This window comes from Dendrobates tinctorius, unplaced genomic scaffold (assembly GCF_039654945.1).
Source record: "Dendrobates tinctorius isolate UK_male_01 unplaced genomic scaffold, ASM3965494v1 ptg000086l, whole genome shotgun sequence".
Classification (NCBI taxonomy): Eukaryota; Metazoa; Chordata; class Amphibia; order Anura; family Dendrobatidae; genus Dendrobates; species Dendrobates tinctorius.
The window spans coordinates 47,849,174-47,861,278 of NW_027361754.1; positions in this window are offsets into that span (position 1 = coordinate 47,849,174).

Consider the following 12,105-nt stretch of genomic DNA (forward strand, 5'->3'; position numbering starts at 1 on the left):
AACCACACATAACTGTCAGCCGTAGCTTCCGCTATCTGGGACTACCATCTTGGTTAAATAGCTGAGCAACTGAACAATCAAGGGAACCGGGAATGCCGAGGGCTCAACAACTCCCAGTGTCAGATTTGACAACCGAGCTGTCAATCACTGCACAAACAGCTCAGCATTTCCTGCACCAGACTGGATAACTGAGCTGTCAATCACTGCAGACAGCTCAGCACTGCGAGGTAGAATCGTTACAATTATGTAGCGTTTAGGCTATGTTCACTGTAAAAGTTTGGGCACCCGTGACCAAAGTTACTGTTAATGTGATGTAGTGCAGCCATGTACTCTGAGGGGTATCAGGCCTTTTGGCTCTGCTTGGCTCCATGTGGCTGCAGCTTTGCAGAGCCACCTGCTCTGCATGCTTGTAAACCAAAACTGACACCCCCAACCCTCTACTGCAGGGTTTTTACATGGAATTTGTGGCCGTAGGCCACATGGAAGACCCATCCGGAAGGAAACTGCCTCACAGTGAACAGTTAAGCAAGTTGAAGATGAAATAATCTCTAAAAGGGCTAAAGATAAAAATTACAAATTTACTTTGTATTTTAGGCAAAAAGTGTGTATATACATACATACGCACATGTATATAGTCACTTTTTACATTTTAAAAATTACATTGTGTGCTCAGATTTGACCAAGATTTCACACCTTAATTAGCCCGTTAGGGTTATTACTTGTTCACGATCATCGTTGGGAAATGCCAGGTCATGCAAATTTCTCAGCTTTATAAAAATCTAGCCTCCTCTAAGCTTGTGCCAAAAAACTGCAGCCATGGGTTCTTCTAAGTAGCAGCCTAGTACTCCAAAAATAAAAATGATGGAGGCCCACAAAGCAGGAGTAGGCTATAAGAAGATAGGAAAGTGTTTTCAAGTTGCCCTTTCCTCAGATTGAAATGTATTTAAGAAATGGCAGTTAACAGGAAAAGTGGAGGTCAAGATAAGGTCTGGAAGACCAAGCAAAATGTCAGTGAGAGCTGCTCATAGGATTTATAGAGGCAAATCGGAAACCCTGCTTGATTTCAAAAGACATTCAGAAAGACATGTTGCCAACCATTAAGCATGGGATGGATCAATCACGCTTTGGGTTGTGTTGCAGCCATTGTCATGGGGAACATTTCAGGGGTAGAGTGAAAAATAGATTCAATGAAATTTCAACAAATTCTTGATGCAAACCTAACACCATCTGTGAAAAAAAAGCTGCTGTTTAAAAGAGGATGTCTTATACAAATAGATAATGATCCTAAACACAAATCAAAATCCTCAGTAGACGACCTCAAAAGGTGCAAACTGAAGGTTTTACAATGATTCTCACAGTCCCCTGATCTGAACATCATTGAAAATCTGTGGCTAGACCTCAAAAATGCACTGCATGCAAGACGGCCCAGGAATCTCACAGAACTGGAAGAATTTTCCAAGGAAGAATGGATGAAAATCCCTCAAACAGGAATTGAAAGACTCTTGGCTGGCTGCAAAAAGTGTTTACAAGCTGTGATACTTGCAAAAGGGGGGTGCTATTAGGTACTAACCATGCAGGGCAGCCAAGCTTTTGCATCTGCCCATTTTCCTTTTCTGTAAATTTTTTAAATTGAGAAAAATAAAAAAATTATATATTTTTTTTTGCCTTAAAAACAAAGTAAATGTGCCATCTTTAACCTTAGTCCTTTTATACATAATTTCATCTTCAGCTTGCTTAATTGTTCATAATAACAGTAATTTTTACCAGGGGTGCTTAAAGTTTTACTTGCCTCTGCAGATCAGTGTCCGGCTCAAAGATCTTAACAACATTTACTTATAAGAAAAACTAGGATTTCTCTGGAATAAGACATTGATCTCAGATTTCAATGTATCTTTTAATTCAGCTCCTATTAAGTACATGCCCATATAGATGGCTTAGGAAGGCTGATCCTACTGATAAATTATCTTTAATCGCTTCAGGGCTCAATAGATAACAAAAACAATATATACTCGCCTCCTGCAGCATCGGCATTCTCGCAATGTTGACTAGTTCTGGCGGGTCACTTGCTATTGGCTGTAGTGGTCATCTGACACAACAATCAGCGGTCACTGATGAGCTTCAGTCAATCAGAGTGGACGTTTGCCCTGACAAAATAGTAACGGCTGCAGCCGATCAAGTGATACAACAATGTCACGTGACCAGCAAGGCCTAGCAGCGCCAACAATGTTGGAACCGCACCACTATAAAAGTTGAATATAGATTATTTTATTTTCTGTGGGGCCCTGAAATGATTAAGCAGGGGCTGTCCAGTAGAGGAAAACCCCTTTTAAAGTCTAAATTGAAATATATAGAAAAAGAATGCAACATGAAATGCAACTGGTGTATTTTTTCAAAATGCAGTATACCCTGTGTATGACATATTTGTCATTTTTCCCAATAAATGTTTCTACAAAACTTGAGAAACCAGGTAAAAAGACATTGAAGTGCCTGTAAGTTTCTGTACTCCACACAAAATAAACGCCACTACCCTCAAAGTATTTTTAGTAAGTAACTTGCATTGCTCCCAGCTCCACGCTATTTTCTAAGGCTCCTTTGTGGACACTTTTCAAAACGTAAAAATTGCGTAAAATACAATAAATTTAGCACATCATTTTTTTCATACTTTTTAAACTCATTTTTAGTAAACCTCCTCTCTGATTCAGTGTTTGAAATACTATTGCTTTTTTCTACTACTAAAGGCTCCATTTCATTTTTAACCCTTACTGTTTCTCTTATTCATTCTCGTCTCGACTATTGTAGCTCTCTTCTAATCGGTCTCCCTCTTACCAAACTCTCATCTCCCCAATCTGTCTTGAATGCTGAAGCCAGGATCATATTCCTCACCAATCATTACAACGATGCCTCTACCTTGTGCCAGTCATTACACTGGCTACCCATCCACTCCAGAATTCAGTATAAACTTATTACCCTCACCCACAAAGCCCTCCATGGCTCAGCACCACCCTACATCTCCTCCCTTGTTTCAGTATACCACCCTACCCGCACCCTCCGGTCTGCTGATGACCTGAGGTTAGCATCCTCAATAATCAGAACCTCCCATTCCCGTCTCCAAGACTTTACACGTGCTGCGCCAATTCTTTGTAATGCACTTCCCAGGTCAATACGATTAGTCCCCAATCCTCACAATTTTAAGCATGCCCTGAAAACGCATTTATTCAGACTGGCCTATCGCCTCAACACATTAACCTAATCTATCCCTGTGTGGCACAGCCAAAAGTTTTACCATAACCAGATTCCCCGCATCATGTTCCCACATGCTTTATGCATCCATTAGCCCTCTGTGTCTGTACTGTTACACACTTAACATTATGGCTGGTCCATACAATCAGGGCAACTGTTACCACCCACCTTTCGTGTCTACCTCTTTCCTCATAGACTGTAAGCTTGCGAGCAGGGCCCTCATTCCTCTTGGTATTTGTTATAATCTATGTGATTATTGTTATGCTGTAATGTCTATTGTCTGTACAAATCTCCACTGAAATGTAAAGTGCTGCGGAATATGTATATATGCTATAGAAATAAAATTTATTATTATTATTATTAACCCTGATGCTGTGTTCTGACTGTGTGAACTAGAATAAATGTAAGTTCCGGGTGAAGTACGATGGTGTCAAGGCCGAGCAAGATGCGTTCGGGAATTTGCATCACAAACACGTTCGAAAGACCAGAGGGATTTGTCTGTACGTCTTCCAGTAACCGCAGGAAATGCAAGACGATATCCCCTGTGAGCGCCTTCCTCGCCCCACATGGAGGCAGCAAAATGCTCCGTAATGAGATAGCAATTTTATCTTCCATAAAGCAGCCCCATCTGGAGATTAACCCCTTCAAATCCTGATGTGTTTTATGAAGCTATGTGTTGACATCTGAATAAACTGCATCTGTCATCACTAGTTAATGGAATAAACACTGCATTCAGATATACTGTCGATGTAGTATAGGTGTGTATTTTCTACAATCAATTGCAGTGCAGGATCTTAGATATGTATACTATACTGTGTTTTATATGTATGTATATTGAATGTGTAATTCAGTATACTTATAAAATTCCATTATATTTTTATACATATTTTTTGGTTACTTCTTAAATTGCAAATATATAGCATCTTTCTAAATAGTGTTCATTAAAAAAATCTTTTTACTATTTTGCTGCTGTAGAGTCTTTGCAACTCTTTTACATAGATGATTGTTCTGCAGCTTTTGACAGCTGTAGTCTTAGGGTTGACCTCATATGTCCAATAGAGAGCACCCACAGCAAAATATTTAGGGGAGACAGGCTTAAAATATCTAGTGATATAGCCTTTGTAGAGATGGGGAGAAAAGCAGGTATCGTGTTTTGGAAAAGGAAAAGCTGCTCAGTATTAAAGATTTGCTAGTACAAAATTCCAGCATGATTTACTGGGAGGGCAACCCTTTTTTTTTTTTTTTTTTTAAAGAGGACCATGCACTAGAATTTTATTTATTATTTTTTTATCTAAATGGAGTTCCTCCTAAAATTGTTGGTGCTCTATTGATTCTAGATCGGTCATCACCTTGGAGAATAAAGTTGCAAATGTTTCCTTCAACTATCTAGATGTATACTACAGAACATTCTTTTTATTAGCCAGCATCAGGGGAGAAGAAACAAATGCCCAGAGAGAAGTTCTGCATCTTTATTCGTGAGGGACTCAACTTTGGAACAGAGAGGTACACAAGAGAAAAAAAATGGATCAGTGGATCAGCACCAATTGAAAGAAGCACTCCATTTAAATACAAAATTCTGTGAAAAAATCAAATAATTTCTGAAATCAGGAGTATGCTGCCTACTGTATATCCATACTGTGTTAATCCCTTTCTGACGTAAGATTCCATCCATGTGACCTGGGCCTATCTGACCAGGTATGGAATATTACGTCATCGCGATCGGCCGCGCACACGGGAGGTGCGCAGGCGATCGCCACTGGGAGTCAGAGGATTCTGACAGCTGACATCCGGCACTAGGTGCCAGGAGTGGTCACAGATCGCTTCCTGCACTTGAACCCCCGAAATGCTGCGATCGAACTTGATCACATCATTCCGGAAGCCTGGACAGGGCAGCCCCTCTGCCATAGCATCGACGACCCCATGACATGACACGGGGATTCGATCATTGCCATGGTGACCCGATGTCGTCATGGTGGCTCAGTGGATAGCACTGCAGCCTTGCAGCACTGGGGTCCTGGGTTCAAATCCCACCAAGGACAACATCTGCAAGGAGTTTGTATGTTCTCCCTGTGTTTGCGTGGGTTTCCTCCGGGTTTTCCGGTTTCTTCCCACATTCTGATATGGAATTTAGATTGTGAGCCCCATTGGGGACAGCAATGATAATGTGTAAAGCGCTGCGTAATATGTTAGCGCTATATAAAAATAAAAATTACTATTATTAAATAAAGACACAGCCAGAATAAAGTATTTTATTAGAAATAAAATAAAGCACAGTTTTACTTTATTTTTTTAATTATTTAAATAAATAATAAAAAAAAACTCGTGGGGTCCTCCCCATTTGTGACAACCAGCCTTGCTAAAGCTCAGAGCTGGGGGCTGGTATTCTCAGGCTGGTAAGGGGCCATGGATATGATCACTGCAGGCTTAGATGAATTGAGAGGTTTAGTTCGTAAAATGGGGTCACTTATTGGGGGTTCTGCTGTTCTGGCACCTCATGGGCTCTCCCAGTGGGTCATGGCACCTGCAAGCCATAACAGTTAAATCTTGCGCTCCTTGCTTTCTGAGCTTTGCACTGTGCCTGAAAAATATTTCCCGATTACATGTAAGATATTGGCACACTTAGGCAAAATGGACCTCAGTTTGTTGTAAAAAAAAATTTCCTATTAGCCGTTAGAAAAAATAAAAACTTGGGGCTAAAACAACATTTTAGAGGCAAAAATGTAATTTATTCTTTCTTCAATGCTCAGTGGTATAAAATTCTGTGAGGCACATGTGTTAATATGGCGCCCCTGAGGCTCAGTCGCCACAGAGGTACTGCACCTTCTCCTAAGGTGTGGTGCCCCACCATCCGGGTAAGGTGGGAACTCCTTTTCACACTCCAACACTCACATCCCACACAACAGGGTAGTTCTTCACAACCACATTGCGGCTCAGTGCTTAGAGAGTAGCAGAGCACCTTTGGTGGTTCCATGCTTGGAACACTGGATGTGCTGGGAGGTGGGTGGAGTTAAGATACATAAAAGAGTGGGAAAGTGTAGGATGACAGGTCAGTCTGACAGAAGGTCAGTCGGGTAGGAAGTCACTCAGACAGGAGTGAGGGTTCCTGGAAGAAGGGATGGAGGAAGGAGTGCTGCAGCTGCCTCAGTGATCTGAGCCAGCTGGTATGGGAAAGGAAAAGAAGGAGAAAGACTCTAGAACTGAAATCTAAGCTTCCATAAGAAAGAAAGACAAGTACGGAACGAAGGAGTACAGAGAGGACGTGGGTTGGAAAAGGAACCCTGCCTATAGGTTCTCAGCGCAAAGCCGGGGCCCGGTCCCCGAGGTTGTATGGACACTTATGGCTCTGCAGCAGACACCGGTGGAGTAGTTGGCTGTAAATGCACTACTCCCATCTAAGACTTGTGGCACAACAGCAACTGGATAGAGAGCTGGGACTCAGGAGAAGGGAGTCCCCGAAGCAGGCTACAGCTGTCTGCCGTACAAGTAGAGTTCTTGGGAACATCAGTCAGGAGGAACTCCAGTGTAACTCAGTACTAGGAGATCTTCACACTTTAAGGCGCTATAGAGGAGTCGTTCAGAAAGGTACATGTTGGCAGAGTGTTGGAGGGGAGCGTTCCATCTTGCCTGGTGGTTTACTGAGTCTCTGACCCGGAGGACATGGCCCAGAGGCAGGCACCCCTTGTGTACCGCAGACTGTGAGTAAAGCTTTGGAATTACAAGCCCCGGTGTCCTCCATTCATTCTTGCGCCAACCCGCTCAGAACCGCTACATCTGGGTACCATCCTTTACACCGCCTCTACTCATTCATTGCAACTACACGGCCCTGGGGCTACAGCTTCACCTGTGGGGAGCTGCACCATCTATGCTGCAACACACCACCAGCCCCAGAGGATCTGCATGCAGCGTCGGCCTAACATCTCATTTGCCGAACACCACGGGTGGCGTCACAAACTATTCCACTTAAACTACATTACAAACTCCCATTGATTTTTGGGCACCCAGGGCCATGGACCAGGTCACCGCTGCTGTGACACCTCCCCCTGACACCAGCCCAGTACCGAATACCCCACGGCCCTGGGAGGGCGACCCAACTTGGCGTCACGAACAAGATGACGAGACCCGATGCAATTGGGTTCTGTGTGCCTGAGATTTGTTGGACTTTGAACTTTTGAAAATGTGTAGATGACCCAATTTAATAGACTGTGACATGAATATTAAAAATGGCCGCTAGCGCGGAGAAGAAGGGCGTGAAGAGATGGGAGGTCCTAGGAAAAGACCATGAAGAGTCTTGGGCCTCCCCTGCCTGAATTACTATGTGACAGCAACATGGCCCACCCCCGAGGGGTTTGTATACTGGCTTGGTATGGAGGCGCTGGAAGAAGACGCTGCCCCCGGAAGGAGGGGCAGAAGAAGCCAGTGGCGGGAAAGGGGCCGAGGTGGGGAGAAGAACGCCAGAACGCCATTTTGGAGAGAGAGGGAAGGAGGCCTGTAGAGCGCGCGGAGGTTAAGTCGGATCTCCCCGGCACCATGGCTGAAGGCTCCGACCCCGTAGTGGAGATGAACCGCCAGCAGCTGGAGGACGAAATTGCCCAGCTAACGCACCGCCTGCAACTGAGGCAGGAAGCACTATGGACATTGAATCTGCAGCGCGCCCAGGAGGGGCCTACACCTGCGGTACCCGCGACACCGGTACCAGCCACTGCTACACCGGACCTCTTCCCGGCAGACCCTGTGGACCTGTGGCCGCTGCCATGTCACCGGCAGCGTGCCTTGTTCCCTCTCTGCCGCTACCACCGGAGGAGTTGTACACAGCCCAGGGAGCTGAAATGGAAGAAGAGAAGCCCCTGTCCGGACCTGACGCGGCTGCGCAGGTCCCGCCAGAGACCCCCGCGGAACCGGAGCTGCCATTGGCTCTGCCGCCATCCCCGGTGTCCCACCGGGCAGCACCTGTTGCCACCATGCCTGCATCAGAGCGGAGACCACACCGCCAGGAGGCACCAGGTATATACCCCGGCCCTCCTAATGGGTTGCCCTCCGAAGTCACGTTGTCAGAGGTGGGTTTGCGGCAACTCGCAATGGGGCAGTTGGAAGAGTCCACTGGGGGCGCTAGTCAGTCAGAGATGTGGCGGTGGAGGAGGTCCCTACTGAGAAGGGTACAGCTGGAACAGGCACGCACGATTCGACATCTTCGGGGAATAGAGGAGTCTAGGTCGCTTTGGGAAAGTGACCTCGGGATCCCTTCACTGCCAAGTCCCCATGTAGTTGCCTATCAGCGCCGACAAGCTGCGGAATCCCTCGGTGCTAGGCCAGAGTAGCGGAATCACCTTTTGAGGCGGAGCAGTTGATGGGCATTGAGATGCATCATGGGTTCCCTTTACCACAGCTTCAGTGCCCTATAGCAGGTAACCAGCAACAGAATGAAGACACCCAAAGTATTACGTCTGGTAGCAGTTCCCAATCAGCTTCCAGAACCCCAGGAGGGGATCAACATCAGTAACTCTCGTGACCCAGGAGGGTTTATTTGCACCGTTGTGCCTCTTGTTTTATTTTTGACCATCATGGTTAGTTTTTGTTTTCCCAGAGTTGCCCTGTGTTGTTGGCAGCCTTCATATTGAACTGGCGATCATGAACTTGAAGTGATCCAAAAACTTTTACTTGTAAATAGTTGCACCTCTTTGGGTGCCCTCTCTTGGTTTTACATAAGGACACTTTGCGAAGATGATGTCTACCTCAAAGGACACTGCAAGAGATCCCGGCTGGGAGCGGTGTCCAGCACTTACAAGAATAATTGTTGAAAGTTTTAATGTGAAGTATTTGATAATGTGTTTTATGATAACTTTTATATAGAATGAGAAATGTTTTGATACAGGGATGAGAGATTTGAATTATTGAATTAAGAGTTGAAAATGTAAATGGTGAACCAGGTATCACAGCTGTCACATGAAAGAAAGTAGAAAATGTGCACTAGAAAGAGAAGAAGAAATGTGTACTAGAGAAAGAAAGATGAAGAATACTGAAGTGATAGTGAGTCACAGATAGTAGCACTTAGAATTACGTAAAGTATGAAAAATTGCACTTTTTGACTTAGAATTTTTGGTAGTTAATTAATAACTGTTTGCAACGTTCAAGAAACAATGCCTTCTATATTAGGAAGTTTAGTATAAGAAATGTTTATGCAGCATTACAAAATGTATGTTCCTGTGTTTGTCAACCTTGTTTGCCTTGCAGCCCGTGGACGTGCTGTGTTTAACGGGGGGGTAAGTGGCGCCCCTGAGGCTTAGTCGCCACAGAGGTACTGCACCTTCTCCTAAGGTGCGGTGCCCCGCCATCCGGGTAAGGTGGGAACTCCTTTTCACACTCCAACACTCGCACCCCACACAACAGGGTAGTTCTGCACAACCACATTGCAGCTCAGTGCTTAGAGAGTAGCAGAGCACCTTTGGTGGTTCCCTGCTTGGAACATTGGACGTGCTGGGAGGTGGGTGGAGTTAAGATACATAAAGAGTGGGAAAGTGTAGGATGACAGGTCAGTCTGACAGAAGGTCAGTCGGGTAGGAAGTCACTCAGACAGGAGTGAGGATCCCTGGAAGGGATGGAGGAAGCAGTGCTGCAGCTGCCTCAGTGATCTGATCCAGCTGGCACGGGAAAGGAAAAGAAGGAGAAAGACGTAGAACTGAAATCTAAGCTTCCATAAGAAAGAAAGACAAGTACGGAACGACGGAGTAAGGAGAACAGAGAGGACGTGGGTTGGAAGAGGAACCCTGCCTATAGGTTCTCAGCACAAGGCCGGGGCCCGGTCCCCGAGGTTGTATGGACACTTATGGTTCTGCAGCAGATACCGGTGGAGTAGTTGGCTGTAAATGCACTACTCCAATCTAAGACTTGTGGCACAACAGCAACTGGATAGAGAGCCGGGACTCAGGAGAAGGGAGTCCCTGAAGCAGGTTACAGCTGTCTGCCGTACAAGTAGAGTTCTTGGGAACATCAGTCAGGAGAAACTCCAGTGTAACTCAGTACTTGGAGATCTTCACACTTTAAGGCGCTATAGAGGAGTCGTTCAGAAAGGTACATGTTGGCGGAGTGTTGGAGGGGAGCATTCCATCTTGCCTGGAGGTTGACTGAGTCTCTGACCCAGAGGACATGGCCCGGAGGCAGGCACCCTTGTGTACCGCAGACTGTGAGTAAAGCTTTGGAGCTACAAGCCCCGGTGTCCTCCATTTATTCTTGCGCCACCCCGCTCAGCACCGCTACATCTGGGTACCATTCTTTACACCACCTGCACCTCTCCTCATTCATTGCAGCTACACGGCCCTGTGGCTACAGCTTCACCTGTGGGGAGCTACACCATCTATGCTGCAGCACACCACCAGCCCCAGAGGATCTGCATGCAGCGTCGGCCTAAAATCTCACTTGCCGAACACCACGGGTGGCGTCACAAACTATTCCACTTAAACTACATTACAAACTCCCATTGATTTTTGGGCGCCCAGGGCCACGGACCAGGTCACCGCTGCTTTGACTCCTCCCCCCTGACACCGACCCGGTACCGAGTACCCCACGGCCCTGGGAGGGCGACCCATTAATATGATCACTTCACCTCCAGATGAATTCATTGGGGAGTGTAGTTTGTAAAATGAGTTCACATGTAGTGGGTTTCTGTTGTTCTGGCACCTCAGGGCCTCTGAACTCCAATATGGAACCACTTCCCGTCTGTGCCTCAAAAGTAGTATTCCCCTACATATGGGGTATCGGCATACTCAAGAGAAATTGCACAACAACTTTTGGGGTCCAATTTCTCCTGTTACCCTAGGGAAAATAAATAATTGGGGGCAAAATATTATTTTTGTGGAAAAAAGGTTTTTTTATTTTCATGGCTCTACGTTATAAACTTCTGAGAAGCACTTGGGGGTTCAAAGTGCTCACCACACATCTAGATAAGTTCCTTCGGTTGTCTAGTTTCCAAAATTGTGTCACTTGGGGGTTTTCACTGTTTAGGCACATCAGGAGCTCTCCAAACGCGACATGGCGTCCGATTTCAATTCCAGCCAATTTTGCATTGAAAAAGTAAAATAGCGCTCCTTCCCTTCTGAGCTCTGCCATGCACCCAAACAATGGTTTACCTGCACATATGAGTTATTGGCATGTTCAGGACAAATGGCACAACAACTTTTGGGGTCCAATTACCCTTGGAAAAATAAAAAAAAATTGGATCTGAAGTAAATATTTCGTGAAAAAAGTTAAATTTATTTTAAACATTCCAAAAATTCCTGTGAAGCACCTGAAGGGTTAATAAACATCTTGAATGTACTTTTGAGCACCTCGAGGGTTGCAGTTTTTAGAATGGTGTCACTTTTGGGTATTTTCTATCATATAGACCCTCAAATGTGATGTTGTCCCTAAAAAAAAATGGTGTTTTAAAAATGAGAAATCACAGTTTAACTTCTAAGGCCTCTTTCACACTTCCGTTTTTGACCATCAGTCAAAATCCGCCAGGTTTAGAAAAAAACGGATCCGCCAATTTTTTTTGCGGATCCATTTTTTCCCCATTGAGTTGCATTACTGGTGGATCTTGATGGATGGCCATCCGTTGGATCCATTTTTGTGAGGATCCGCCAAATTTTTTTGTCCGCCGGCTTGCTTGGACGGACCTTGCAACTTTTTTTTGTTGTTGGATCCATTGATGTTGATGTTGTTTTCCATTGCGCATGCCCTGAGAAAGGAAGTCAGGGAGAAAATTAACCCTGAAATCCTTACTAGCGGACGAAAAAAATTCTCTCTCTCTCTCCCTCTCTCTCTCTCCCCTTCCCGGGCAGCGGTTCCTTTAAAATTCTTCATTCTGCGGATCCGTCTCAAAACGGATCCTGT